The following is a 12,066-nucleotide window of genomic DNA, read 5'->3' on the forward strand; positions in this document are numbered from 1 at the left end:
TGTTTTTTGTTCATTTTGCTTGTTTGTCGGATTTTGGGATGGACTCTTTGGCTTTGCTTTTCTTCTCCTCATTGGATTTTTCATGTTCAAAGTTGCAGAAGCCAGATTACAAGCTCATTTTGGTTCAACTTCAGCAACTGTGCATTGCATTGCCATGTAATGTGATGCAATGCTATCTTTCTAGCTCTCCCTTTTTACTTCCTTTTGGATAAACAGACATATTAGGCAAGCATTTTGGAGCTTTCACCTAAATAACTACAGGTGGTGAGATAAGCTGCACAATATAATTGACCTTTCAGTATATTGTTGCACACACACCATCTATATAGCAAATGCCCTTGTTATCAACAGCAGCCTTTTAAACTCACCTGAGCTAACAGGTATGTGCGCTGGTTACTCTGCTGCGCTTAAAATTTCTTTTTTGGTTTGCTACAATGCCTTTTCTGAAACGTTGTCTCCCTCTGCTGGAACACTGACTTCTTTCATTTAATGCCTGCAGACTATAAAAGAGAACCCAACCCAAAAAGTTTGGTTGATTAGTCTGTGGCATTCTGTTAAACTGTTGCTTATGGCGGTCTCTGTGAGCTTCTCAGCGACATTCAGCCAGCCAGGTATCCTGTCTGCAGTAGATGGAATGTGGCAATGGAACGCTGGCTGCGCGTGTCATAATAGGCTCTGAGCCTTTATATACCTGTGCACAGCAGCAGCCACCTTCAGTCTGCTGCTGGACAGCCAGCAGCAGCAGCAGCAGGAGAGGTATGTAATCAGGAGCCCTCCTGCTAAGGGTAGACAGCTGCTCGTTCCACCCCACCCCCCGCCTTAATTGGTTCTCCTCCCTTCCAACGGTGTTGAGGCGGGTGGGAACAGCAGGGGGTGAAGGTGCTGTGTTTAAAGAGGTGGAGTTATGCAGATCTAAAACGCGTGGATTGCAGCAGCAGCAAGCCGAAAAGTGCAGGCATGTAAGGGATCTAGAGGTTGACAACATGTCTTCTTAACGGGAGTCCAGGAGCTCATCTCCACAAATGGACTTTTCAGGATCCTTGGGTGGCTCTGTAGTTTGAAACCAATTCTGGTTATCGCTTCTCGGCCTTTTGGCTAAGATCAAGTGTAGTATCTGTTCTTATCAGTTTAATATCTGATATGTCCCCTATCTGGGGACCATATATTAAATGGATTTTTAGAACAGGGAGATGGAAAAAGAGCTTGCTCTGTCCACTCCACGCATTGACCTGGTATTGCAGTATCTCCAGGACCGGTGCACCCCTTCTTTAATGCAGTTTCTAAAATCAGAAAGAATTGAATTCAATGTTTTTTGTTCATTTTGCTTGTTTGTCGGATTTTGGGATGGACTCTTTGGCTTTGCTTTTCTTCTCCTCATTGGATTTTTCATGTTCAAAGTTGCAGAAGCCAGATTACAAGCTCATTTTGGTTCAACTTCAGCAACTGTGCATTGCATTGCCATGTAATGTGATGCAATGCTATCTTTCTAGCTCTCCCTTTTTACTTCCTTTTGGATAAACAGACATATTAGGCAAGCATTTTGGAGCTTTCACCTAAATAACTACAGGTGGTGAGATAAGCTGCACAATATAATTGACCTTTCAGTATATTGTTGCACACACACCATCTATTTAGCAAATGCCCTTGTTATCAACAGCAGCCTTTTAAACTCACCTGAGCTAACAGGTATGTGCGCTGGTTACTCTGCTGTGCTTAAAATTTCTTTTTTGGTTTGCTACAATGCCTTTTCTGAAACATTGTCTCCCTCTGCTGGAACACTGACTTCTTTCATTTAATTCCTGCAGACTATAAAAGAGAACCCAACCCAAAAAGTTTGGTTGATTAGTCTGTGGCATTCTGTTAAACTGTTGCTTATGGCGGTCTCTGTGAGCTTCTCAGCGACATTCAGCCAGCCAGGTATCCTGCCTGCAGTAGATGGAATGTGGCAATGGAACGCTGGCTGCGCGTGTCATAATAGGCTCTGAGCCTTTATATACCTGTGCACAGCAGCAGCCACCTTCAGTCTGCTGCTGGACAGCCAGCAGCAGCAGCAGCAGGAGAGGTATGTAATCAGGAGCCCTCCTGCTAAGGGTAGACAGCTGCTCGTTCCACCCCACCCCCCGCCTTAATTGGTTCTCCTCCCTTCCAACGGTGTTGAGGCGGGTGGGAACAGCAGGGGGTGAAGGTGCTGTGTTTAAAGAGGTGGAGTTATGCAGATCTAAAACGCGTGGATTGCAGCAGCAGCAAGCCGAAAAGTGCAGGCATGTAAGGGATCTAGAGGTTGACAACATGTCTTCTTAACGGGAGTCCAGGAGCTCATCTCCACAAATGGACTTTTCAGGATCCTTGGGTGGCTCCGTAGTTTGAAACCAATTCTGGTTATCGCTTCTCGGCCTTTTGGCTAAGATCAAGTGTAGTATCTTTCGAAAAGGCGGTTTTGGATGTTGGCCGCCTTAGTAGATTGATACATTATGCACACTGGGGTTTAGGCGCTTGTTAGTACGCCAGGTGGCTAATATAGTCATCTGGTGGAAAGCATGGCCCCCCAGGATCGACGCCATTGGGCCGGGGAAGATCGAAAGCCCGAAGTGTGAAGTGCCCCAGGAGTGGTGACCCTGGGGTGCCTTAACTCACTGGGATTGGGAACCCCACTTGAGTTTATGGCACATTTGCACAAGCACTTCAAATTTTCTTTCTTCGCACACACCCTTATTCCGGGCCTTCTGGCCTTAGGATGGGGAATTTTTCAATTCCCGGTCGAAGGTCCGGGCAGTATTATACTGTGAAACCTTCACTATTTATTTAATTTCTTTGTCACTGTGTGTCCACTTATTCACGTGTGTCACGTCCTACTAGGATTTTGTCGGGATGCGGTTCCCTTACGGGTTCCTCTCTTGGCAGGTCTAGGGGGGGAGTGTGTGGCCATCAGGTTCCGCTCCCCCCTGAACCCCCCTGGCTCTCCTCTTTCGGGAGGAGAGCGTTGTTGGCTCCCCTCTTCCGGGAGGGGAGCAGTCTTTGGCTCCCAGTGCCTTGCTCGGGTGAGAACTCGGGCAGGTGCTTGGGGTAAGATTGGGTCGCCTCTGGCTTCGGCTGGAGGTGGCTTTTTGTCCCTGTTCCTCGCTGTGGCCTTTTGGCTCGGAGGGACGGGGAATGGTTTGGGGGACCCTTCTCCTTTTGGAGAGGGTTTCAAGAAGACCAGCATCCTAGTGCACTTTTTTTGTGGCACTTGTCACTTTTTTAAGCGCACTCGGGTTTTGTACACGAATTCGGGCTTTCAAAAAAAAAAAAAAAAAAATCTGTTCTTTTAAGAACACAAGAGCTAAGATCTACACTTGACGAGAGCGATCGAAGGAGAAGAGCTTCGGAGCCCAGCTGACATCGGAGAAGGAAGGCGGATATCAGTGGGAGGAAGAAGCTCTAAAGAATCCAGAAGAAGACGAAGACTCGGAGAAGAATCGGGCTGTCCTGTGGAATCTTCGAGGAAGAAAATCATCGAGACAAAGACCTTTCGGGGAATTTGTCCAGAACACGACGGGAGAAGAATCTGCATAGCTCCACCCATTCCGGGAAGAGTTCCAGATCCAGCTCCAAGAAGTAACTGCAGGAGGAAAGCCATGGCAAGCTCTGCGAGGAAGGCCGAAAAGAAGAGCCTGGAGCAGGGGACAGCCAGGAGAGCCCAGCCAGGAGCCGATTCTGACCCCAAGGACTCTGCCTCCACGACTGGCCAGCAGAAGGGACCCCAGAAGCCCCGCCACGAAGCTCCAGCCCTGGAGCCATGGATGCGGCAGACGGTGGCCCTGAAGCTGAAGGAAGTGGATGGGAGGGTGCCGGACATGTCCTCGGACGTGTTCTGCCAGAAGATGCTGCTGGATCGAGGCTTCTCCAGGTCGGACACCCTCAGCATCCAGACCTTCTTGACGGGGATCTTCTTCGTCACCTTCGCCACTGTGAACACCTGCAGGAGGTTCTGGGAAATGGTAAGCGCAAAAGGACCGGATAATTCTTTCTCTGCCTTTACAGGTAGCTGCCCTATCCAGAGGGACGAAAGGAGGATCACGGTGTCCATGCGCAACCCGCACACCCCAGGCCAAGACATCTGTACCTTCCTGAGACGCTTCTGTTTGGTTGTGAAGGAACCCTCTCACATCCTGAATGGACTCGGCTTCTGGACAGGTAAGTGGTCGGTGACCGTTAGACTTCATAGGGACCTGGCGTACTTAGACGGACTTCGGCACCTGCCCCCGACATTCTCCCTGGGCAACTCGTACGGCCTCATCTATTACCCGGACATGCCGCGGAACTGCAGGAGATGCGGCAAGAACGGCCACGAGATGAAGGACTGCAAGGAGGATGCCTGCAGGATTTGTCGAGTGACGGGACACAGCTCGAAGGACTGCCCGAAGAAGACGTCCTGCAACCTGTGTGGGCTGGCGGCTCATCTGTAAAAGGATTGCCCCAAGCGTGAGAGATCCTGGGCATCGGTGGTTGCGACGACCCCAGCTCCGGAGGACAAGGCCCCGACGACCAGGCCTGTGAAGGTCAAGGACGCGACGACCAAGGCCCCAGCGGCCAAGGCCGAGACGACCAAGGCCAAAGCGGTCAAGGAGTCGGTGGCCAAAGCCCCAGCGACGGTCCCAGCAGCTCCGAAGCAGAAGAAAAAGTCAAAGGAGGGTAAGAGTTCTGTCACCCCTCTCTCGATCCCTCCCCCTGCCACCCCCGTCCAATCCCCCCCAACCCCGGCCACCCCTGCTGAGGATTCCACTTCCTCTTCCTCCTTCCCCTACTCCTCAGCAGGTGTCCTTTCCCCTGCCCCGGCAGCCACTCTCCCTCCCCAGACCATGGTAGCGGTGGAATTAACCTTTCCTCCACCCGCCGCTATCTATACCGAGGAGGATTTTCCCCTTCTTGTCTCCCCAGTTCCAACCCGGGGAAAGAGGAAGGTGGAGGACAGCCCTGCTACTGAATCCTCCAAAAAGAAGATTCTGGATTTCGTAGGCGAAAAGGAGGATACCCTCCCTGAGCCAGATGAGATGGAGCACATGGTTGAGACCCTGGTGGCCGAGCCAGAAGAGGAGGAACTGGTGGTCGCCGAGATCGAGGCCGCGCTGCTTGACCAGATAGAGGAAGAGGGCCTGCTGGTGATCCCGTCACCAGCAGTCAACACCGACGAGGGACCACCCGACCGGAGTGGTAACTAAGGTGTATTGCCTGCGCTAACTTTTTCTTTTTTCCCTACATGATGGCTAATATTAACTTATTTTCCATTAATGTCAGGAGCATCAAGGACAAGTTCAGACGTCAGACTATTTATGCCTTCCTTACTTCCCAGTTGTGTGATGTTTATATGTTGCAGGAATGTTCCCTTCCCTCCTCTAGGTCCTTCAAACATCTGGCCAGGGAGTGGTCCCACGGTCCATCCTACTGGTCCGGTGGGGGTGACTGCAAGTCTGCGGGGGTCGCAATTCTGATCAGGGGGGGCGCATTCACGCTTGAGTCCGTCCAGGAGCTCATCTGCGGCAGGGCTCTTGTTGTAGATGGCAACTGGGCGGGAGAACCTGTCAGGTTCATCAACGTGTATGCGTCCCCACTGAAGAATGAGCGTTTGGAGCTTTTCCAGACCCTGCGGCTTCAGCTTGCCACCACCAGGACCTTAGTGATGGCCGGGGATTTCAACTGCCCCATCGAGGAGGATGGTCGTAGTTCTGGCACATCTGCCAAGTTGGACATCACGTCCAAGCTGCTCATCGAGATGGTAACCGAGGCCTCTCTTCAGGACGTGGTGGGCTCCATGGGGAGAGGCTCCATGAACTATTCGTGGAGCCGACCCGATGGCTCACTCCGCTCCAGGATTGACTTTGTGTTCACCTCTCGGGCAGTCAGGCAGAGTAGGCACTCGATGGTCCCCTGCTTCTTCTCCGACCACAGAGCCATTCACTTACAAGGTGTCCTCGGCGACGGTTTTCCGTGCGGCCCCGGCTCCTGGAAGCTGAATTGTGCTCTGCTGGCTCAGGATGAAGTCGTGGAGGAGCTGAGAGCAGCCTACGCAATGTGGCAGTCCTACAAGGGTAGCTTCCAAACAGTCTCTGATTGGTGGGAATATGTTAAACTTGAGTTTCGCTGTTTCTTTCAGGCCAAGGGTCGACAACAGGCGTGTGAGAAGAGGAGGGACTTCAGAGGGCTGCAGCGCGAGCTGCGGTCGCTGCAGGACCTTCTTCACTGCGGCTGGGACGTGAGGGAGGAGCTGGAGGAGACCAAGAAGAGCCTGAAAAGGCACTTTGAGGAGGAGTCCAAGCGAATCGTCTTCCGTTCCAAAGTGGAGAATCTGGAGAAGGGTGAGAAATGTAACTCATTCTTTTTCAGGAAACTTCATGCCGGTCACACGCCCCTGAACGAGCTGCGAGACGAGAGCGGAAACATGCGACGTGGGAAGGAGGACGTGATGAGGGTCGTCAGCGACTTCTACAGCGAACTCTACTCCCACAAGACTATCGACCCCGACGCTGCTGATAAGTTCCTGTCAGGTATCACTAACCATCTTGATCCTGCAGGCACGGCAGCCTTGGACAAACCTCTGATGGTGGGCGAATTGCTCTCTGCCGCTAAATCCTTTAGGACCGGCAGGACCCCGGGCAGTGATGGTCTTCCAGTGGAGCTCTATGTAGCGCTGGGAGACCTCATCTGTCCGGACCTGTTGGACCTGTACGAGGAGATGGTGGTGGAGGGTAGAATGCCTCCATCTTTGAGGGAAGGAATGGTCACGATCCTGTACAAGCGGAAGGGAGAGAGGTGCGACCTGAGGAATTGGCGTCCCATCACTCTGCTCAACGTGGACTACAAGATCCTGGCCAAGACGATGGCGACACGACTTAAGACGGTCATTGGACGGATCATCCACCCTGACCAGACCTGCGGCATCCCTGGACGTCGCATCGCAGACAGCCTCGCTCTCGTGCGGGACACGGTCGAGTACATCAAGGTCCGCCGCGCACACGCGGCCCTGGTCTCCTTGGATCAGGAGAAGGCCTTCGACCGGGTTTCCCACGAGTTCATGGGCCGAGCTCTGCACCGGTTAGGTTTGGGTAACATGTTTTGTTCGTATGTCCGTCTGATGTATTTTGATATCCACAGCTCGGTGTTGGTGAACGGCTGGAAGACTGACCCCTTCCCTGTCCTCTCTGGGGTCAGACAAGGCTGCCCTCTATCACCTCTTCTTTTTGTTTGTGTTATAGAACTCTTCGCAGAGGCTATCCGGCAGAATGGAGAGATCAGAGGGATCACCGCACCGGGTCCGGGACGACACGAGGTCAAGTGCTCGCTCTACATGGACGACGTCACCGTCTTCTGCGCTGATCGTGGTTCAGTCGACACCCTCGTCCAGACGTGTGAGAGGTTCGGCCGGGCTTCAGGGGCCAAAGTCAACTGCAGGAAGTCGGAAGCCATGCTCTTCGGGGATTGGCAGCCGGCCTCCTCCGCCCCCTTCCCCTTCAACATTCAACCGGATTTCCTCAAGGTGCTGGGAGTCTGGTTCGGGAAGGAAGGAGTGGCCCTCAAGTCCTGGCAAGAACGCTTGGCCAAGGTGAAGCAACGGATCGGACTCTGGAGCCTCAGACACCTCACTTGTGAGGGTAAGGCACTCGTCCTGCGTAATGAGGTCCTGCCCGTCTTGCAGTACACGGCGCAGGTCTGGCCCCCACACGTCACTGTGTGCAGGGCCATTACCAGGACAGTGTTTCACTTTGTCTGGGGATCCAAGATGGACAGAGTCAGGCGGGCCGTCATGTACAAGGAGCCTCGCAAGGGTGGGAAGGGCGTTCCAGATATCCCCACCCTCCTGCGATCCTCTTTTGTGTGTGATTGTGTCCGCCGGACTTTGCAAGTCAAGAATGGCTCCGCGGGCAGGTCCATGTCTCGATTCTTCCTGCTTCCTCTTTGGAGGCGACTCGGCTGGGACAAGTGGGACAGCTCCTTCCCCTACAACTGGACGACGCCATGGTTCTACGGAGACGTCGTTCGATTTGTGGGGGAACATCAACTGGAGGGACTCAAGCCCGACTTGTGGAAGCCCAAAACTATCCACAAGCTCATCAGAGCCAAGGATGACATGGAGAACATCACAGGACTTCACCAGGACACGCTGGAGACTGTGTGGACAAATGTGTCATCTGACAGGCTGACCAACGGGCACAAGGACTTGTCGTGGATGGCGATTCAGGGCGGACTGCCCGTCCGGTCATTCATGCATGCCCGGAACCTGTGCAAGACCCGGTACTGCCCAAGGTGCCCCTTCGTGGAGGAAACATCTTTGCACACTTTTTGGGACTGCGGATTTGCACAGCGCCTGTTGACTGCCCTTGAGGACGACCTGAGGAACTCTGTCCCCAGGGCGAGCCTATCGCACCATTCTGTGCTTTACGGACTCTTCCCTGGGGTTCATACCGTCGGAGCCATCCAGGAGGCTTGGCGCCTTATGAACTGCTTCAAGGATGCCGTTTGGGTCGCCAGGAACCGGCTCATCTTGAGGAGGGAGAGGATGTCCATCCAAGACTGCCGCAGGCTGATCCACAGCCTGCTCAGAGACTATTCCATCGTGGACGGTCCGGAGGACGAGGATGAGGACAAAACCCCTCCTCCCCCTCTCCCCTTATGTGTCTTGTCTTTCAATAAAGCTTCGGGCCTGTGATTTTCCCCTCCCCATCCCCTTTTTCCCAATCCCCATCCCTTATCACGGTTCGTCGTACTGTATTGATTGACATGCTTTTTCTTTCAGATTGAGTGTTTTGTGTAGCATAGGGGTGTGATGTGTCTAGTTAGTGCGTCGTATCCTCATGCTATGTAAATATGATGTAGAATTCTGTGTGTACTGGGCTGCGGCACTGTACACTGTCTGTTAACTTATTTTTTGTGCTAATAAAAGATATATTCAATCAAAAAATCTGTTCTTATCAGTTTAATATCTGATACGTCCCCTATCTGGGGACCATATATTAAATGGATTTTTAGAACAGGGAGATGGAAAAAGAGCTTGCTCTGTCCACTCCACGCATTGACCTGGTATTGCAGTATCTCCAGGACCGGTGCACCCCTTCTTTAATGCAGTTTCTAAAATCAGAAAGAATTGAATTCAATGTTTTTTGTTCATTTTGCTTGTTTGTCGGATTTTGGGATGGACTCTTTGGCTTTGCTTTTCTTCTCCTCATTGGATTTTTCATGTTCAAAGTTGCAGAAGCCAGATTACAAGCTCATTTTGGTTCAACTTCAGCAACTGTGCATTGCATTGCCATGTAATGTGATGCAATGCTATCTTTCTAGCTCTCCCTTTTTACTTCCTTTTGGATAAACAGACATATTAGGCAAGCATTTTGGAGCTTTCACCTAAATAACTACAGGTGGTGAGATAAGCTGCACAATATAATTGACCTTTCAGTATATTGTTGCACACACACCATCTATTTAGCAAATGCCCTTGTTATCAACAGCAGCCTTTTAAACTCACCTGAGCTAACAGGTATGTGCGCTGGTTACTCTGCTGCGCTTAAAATTTCTTTTTTGGTTTGCTACAATGCCTTTTCTGAAACGTTGTCTGCCTCTGCTGGAACACTGACTTCTTTCATTTAATGCCTGCAGACTATAAAAGAGAACCCAACCCAAAAAGTTTGGTTGATTAGTCTGTGGCATTCTGTTAAACTGTTGCTTATGGCGGTCTCTGTGAGCTTCTCAGCGACATTCAGCCAGCCAGGTATCCTGCCTGCAGTAGATGGAATGTGGCAATGGAACGCTGGCTGCGCGTGTCATAATAGGCTCTGAGCCTTTATATACCTGTGCACAGCAGCAGCCACCTTCAGTCTGCTGCTGGACAGCCAGCAGCAGCAGCAGCAGGAGAGGTATGTAATCAGGAGCCCTCCTGCTAAGGGTAGACAGCTGCTCGTTCCACCCCACCCCCCGCCTTAATTGGTTCTCCTCCCTTCCAACGGTGTTGAGGCGGGTGGGAAAAGCAGGGGGTGAAGGTGCTGTGTTTAAAGAGGTGGAGTTATGCAGATCTAAAACGCGTGGATTGCAGCAGCAGCAAGCCGAAAAGTGCAGGCATGTAAGGGATCTAGAGGTTGACAACATGTCTTCTTAACGGGAGTCCAGGAGCTCATCTCCACAAATGGACTTTTCAGGATCCTTGGGTGGCTCCGTAGTTTGAAACCAATTCTGGTTATCGCTTCTCGGCCTTTTGGCTAAGATCAAGTGTAGTATCTGTTCTTATCAGTTTAATATCTGATACGTCCCCTATCTGGGGACCATATATTAAATGGATTTTTAGAACAGGGAGATGGAAAAAGAGCTTGCTCTGTCCACTCCACGCATTGACCTGGTATTGCAGTATCTCCAGGACCGGTGCACCCCTTCTTTAATGCAGTTTCTAAAATCAGAAAGAATTAAATTCAATGTTTTTTGTTCATTTTGCTTGTTTGTCGGATTTTGGGATGGACTCTTTGGCTTTGCTTTTCTTCTCCTCATTGGATTTTTCATGTTCAAAGTTGCAGAAGCCAGATTACAAGCTCATTTTGGTTCAACTTCAGCAACTGTGCATTGCATTGCCATGTAATGTGATGCAATGCTATCTTTCTAGCTCTCCCTTTTTACTTCCTTTTGGATAAACAGACATATTAGGCAAGCATTTTGGAGCTTTCACCTAAATAACTACAGGTGGTGAGATAAGCTGCACAATATAATTGACCTTTCAGTATATTGTTGCACACACACCATCTATTTAGCAAATGCCCTTGTTATCAACAGCAGCCTTTTAAACTCACCTGAGCTAACAGGTATGTGCGCTGGTTACTCTGCTGCGCTTAAAATTTCTTTTTTGGTTTGCTACAATGCCTTTTCTGAAACGTTGTCTCCCTCTGCTGGAACACTGACTTCTTTCATTTAATGCCTGCAGACTATAAAAGAGAACCCAACCCAAAAAGTTTGGTTGATTAGTCTGTGGCATTCTGTTAAACTGTTGCTTATGGCGGTCTCTGTGAGCTTCTCAGCGACATTCAGCCAGCCAGGTATCCTGCCTGCAGTAGATGGAATGTGGCAATGGAACGCTGGCTGCGCGTGTCATAATAGGCTCTGAGCCTTTATATACCTGTGCACAGCAGCAGCCACCTTCAGTCTGCTGCTGGACAGCCAGCAGCAGCAGCAGCAGGAGAGGTATGTAATCAGGAGCCCTCCTGCTAAGGGTAGACAGCTGCTCGTTCCACCCCACCCCCAGCCTTAATTGGTTCTCCTCCCTTCCAACGGTGTTGAGGCGGGTGGGAACAGCAGGGGGTGAAGGTGCTGTGTTTAAAGAGGTGGAGTTATGCAGATCTAAAACGCGTGGATTGCAGCAGCAGCAAGCCGAAAAGTGCAGGCATGTAAGGGATCTAGAGGTTGACAACATGTCTTCTTAACGGGAGTCCAGGAGCTCATCTCCACAAATGGACTTTTCAGGATCCTTGGGTGGCTCCGTAGTTTGAAACCAATTCTGGTTATCGCTTCTCGGCCTTTTGGCTAAGATCAAGTGTAGTATCTGTTCTTATCAGTTTAATATCTGATACGTCCCCTATCTGGGGACCATATATTAAATGGATTTTTAGAACAGGGAGATGGAAAAAGAGCTTGCTCTGTCCACTCCACGCATTAACCTGGTATTGCAGTATCTCCAGGACCGGTGCACCCCTTCTTTAATGCAGTTTCTAAAATCAGAAAGAATTGAATTCAATGTTTTTTGTTCATTTTGCTTGTTTGTCGGATTTTGGGATGGACTCTTTGGCTTTGCTTTTCTTCTCCTCATTGGATTTTTCATGTTCAAAGTTGCAGAAGCCAGATTACAAGCTCATTTTGGTTCAACTTCAGCAACTGTGCATTGCATTGCCATGTAATGTGATACAATGCTATCTTTCTAGCTCTCCCTTTTTACTTCCTTTTGGATAAACAGACATATTAGGCAAGCATTTTGGAGCTTTCACCTAAATAACTACAGGTGGTGAGATAAGCTGCACAATATAATTGACCTTTCAGTATATTGTTGCACACACACCATCTATTTAG

At 50.4% G+C, this 12,066-nt stretch overlaps 4 non-coding genes and 1 pseudogene across 4 annotated transcripts; all 5 read left to right on the forward strand.

Annotated features, from left to right (window-relative positions):
• Nucleotides 1-1,075: 1,075 nt before the first annotated feature.
• LOC141274226 (U2 spliceosomal RNA) lies at nt 1,076-1,266 on the forward strand. The gene has a single exon (XR_012322511.1). It is a non-coding gene; the product is annotated as a U2 spliceosomal RNA (small nuclear RNA).
• A 1,115-nt stretch (nt 1,267-2,381) lies between these two features.
• Nucleotides 2,382-2,473, forward strand: LOC141151174 (U2 spliceosomal RNA; annotated as a pseudogene).
• Nucleotides 2,474-8,892: 6,419 nt separating this feature from the next.
• On the forward strand, nt 8,893-9,085 carry LOC141150257 (U2 spliceosomal RNA). Its single transcript, XR_012246514.1, has one exon. It is a non-coding gene; the product is annotated as a U2 spliceosomal RNA (small nuclear RNA).
• A 1,115-nt stretch (nt 9,086-10,200) lies between these two features.
• Nucleotides 10,201-10,391, forward strand: LOC141149361 (U2 spliceosomal RNA). The gene has a single exon (XR_012245660.1). It is a non-coding gene; the product is annotated as a U2 spliceosomal RNA (small nuclear RNA).
• A 1,115-nt stretch (nt 10,392-11,506) lies between these two features.
• Nucleotides 11,507-11,697, forward strand: LOC141149754 (U2 spliceosomal RNA). The gene has a single exon (XR_012246040.1). It is a non-coding gene; the product is annotated as a U2 spliceosomal RNA (small nuclear RNA).
• Nucleotides 11,698-12,066: the final 369 nt, after the last annotated feature.

This window comes from Phyllobates terribilis, unplaced genomic scaffold, assembly GCF_046119375.1.
Source record: "Phyllobates terribilis strain yellow unplaced genomic scaffold, ASM4611937v1 Scaffold_5__5_contigs__length_657084704, whole genome shotgun sequence".
Classification (NCBI taxonomy): domain Eukaryota; kingdom Metazoa; phylum Chordata; class Amphibia; order Anura; family Dendrobatidae; genus Phyllobates; species Phyllobates terribilis.